This window comes from Hydra vulgaris, chromosome 01, assembly GCF_038396675.1.
Source record: "Hydra vulgaris chromosome 01, alternate assembly HydraT2T_AEP".
Lineage (NCBI taxonomy): Eukaryota > Metazoa > Cnidaria > Hydrozoa > Anthoathecata > Hydridae > Hydra > Hydra vulgaris.
The window spans coordinates 13,940,001-13,942,576 of NC_088920.1; positions in this window are offsets into that span (position 1 = coordinate 13,940,001).

Genomic DNA, 2,576 nt, shown 5'->3' on the forward strand with positions numbered 1-2,576 from the left:
CTGCTAAACTCCTTAACTTATTATTCATCTCTAAGACGTTCACTGTTCGGTGCAGCTTTACTAATATGAATTGCATTTAAAAAAAGCATTTTTTATATAGTTTTGTATTTTATTTAAGTTAACATGATCATCAATAAATAATATGATCATTATGATCATTGCTGTCATTATCAAAATGATCACATTCATTAACATAATCATGATTTTTGTTATTATTAGTTTTATCTTTATCATCATCAACAGATTGTTTTACTTTATATACCACTATTTAATGTAGAATTACCTGATATGGTACCTCCTTTTGATGGAGGCAATGGAGTAACTGAAGGGGATGGTAAAAACCTAACTCACAAAATAAACTGAAATATATTTTGAACTAATATAAAACAATTCAAAAATTTTAATTTAAAAAGTATTTAAAATAATATATATGAACTTAACGTATTTATCTTAGTTGTATAAACTTTGGTCTATAATAATAGTTCCGTAGAAAACAATAAATTCTAGTAATTGTAATATCCGTGTAATTGAAATATCCGTGTTTGGCATAATACACTCATGCCTCGTTTTATTATTATTACTTGAAATAAATATGTTAGTCTGCATGTCTGTCATATTTCTCAAAATATTAAATGGTACCAGAAGTAAATCTGTGTTAAATGGGAATGTCACAATTTTCATAAAACTGGCGAAAATAGAAGCAGAGATGAAATCTTTATAAAATAGCTTCAGGAGTTAATGACAAGAATGATGATATTTAATGCCCCAATTTCCTTCATATAATTGGCAAATACGCTTTGAAAATATATGATACATTTATTTTCACAATCAGAAAAAACAATAAAATAGCACCTTTAGTTCAAAAGTTATTTTAGCCCCAAAAAAAACAACTTATGAACATAATTTATAAATACATGTATGCAAGACAGCTGACTATTTACTGACTTCTTAATTGATTTAAAAAATAAAGCTTAAACATGTGAATTTGGAACCCTCGAAGAAAACCTAATAAGTTACTGAGTAGTCCGTGGTATTGACTCTAATGCTGCCAGAGAACGACTATTTCGAGACACTGAGCTTACTCTAGAAAAAAAATCAATTACATGAGTGGATATGAAACATTAAAAATCCAAATAAAAGCCCTCGAAATTACAAGCCAGACAGACTCTATAAATAAACAAGGAAACATAAATAAACTCAACTCCGTAAGATTAATAGACCTTTACAAAAATTTGTGCGGATCACAACATGCAACCTCATTTTGCCCAGCATATGGCTTAAACTACACTTTAGAATCTGGAAAAGTACACCATTTTGCTAGAGTATGCAGATCCAAAACTAACTGCTTTACTACTATTTGTGTAGACCAATTTTATCGAAAGGGAGTCAACCTCAACGTTGCAGAGTTATATATTCACCATGTTGCAGCATCAATGAATTGTACTAACGATTTATCAACAAATATTATAGTCAACAATAAAGATATAACATTCAAATTAGATACTAACATCATTCCATACAACATATCCAACTCTATTCCTGGAAGACCTCCTCTCATACACTTTAAAACAAATTTTTACTGGTCTTGGTTAAGTTAAACGAAACTATCATACCGCAGTTGCTAAAAATGCAGTCCCAGTCATTCATGTAACAAAGAAAGTATCTATGACTGTCCTACCTAAACTTAAAAGCATACTTGACTATCTAGTAAAAAGCACAGTTATCTCAAAAAATTTTAAACCAACACGTTGGGTTCAATCAATGGTCCTTATAGAGAAAAAAGGATAAATCCTTAAGATTATGTATTGATCCAAAAAACTAATAAGTCTGTTTCAAGACAATACATAATCACTCCATCTACAGAAGAAATCTCTAGCAAACTTTGCGGTAATAAAGTTTCCACTGTCATAGATATGGCTGATTGCTATTCGCATATAAAACTAGATGAACCTTCCTCAAAGCTATGCACATTTTATGCACACTCCTTGTGGCCAATACAAGTTCAATCGCAAGCGGTTTGGCATATCATGCACATCGGACGCGACTAAAAACATAAAAGTATTGATCTATTATTGTCTAATTATATTGTTTTTAACTCAGCATAATTTACCTTTTTCAGATTTTGTTTGCACTCCAATAGTAGCAACAGCACTTAAATTGAATTGCGACTTTCATTATAAAAATGACTTCAATTTCTACATCGAGACAATGCAAATTCTCAAGCACTATACAAAATATATACTCATGCTTTACTAAAAGGCACAACGCAATTGAGGCAAAGTGTGCTATACTTGATAGTTACTTATCAGTCGCTAACAAAGAAGCTACTGAATTTGGGTTATATTATAAATTATGAAAATATTTTGTTACTTAATGTTAAGTTAAACACAACTGCAACTTCTGTGCGTAAAATAGAGCAAATTGAAAATGATAAAGATGAGATGCTGCATGAGCTGGTTTCTAATATATTCTTATAATGGTTTTTTTTTTTTTATCTATGTCAATAGTTAAAGATAAGAAACGTTTTCATTGAGTTTAAGAAGGTTAAAGCAGTTGATAAGACCATCCTTTTCCCG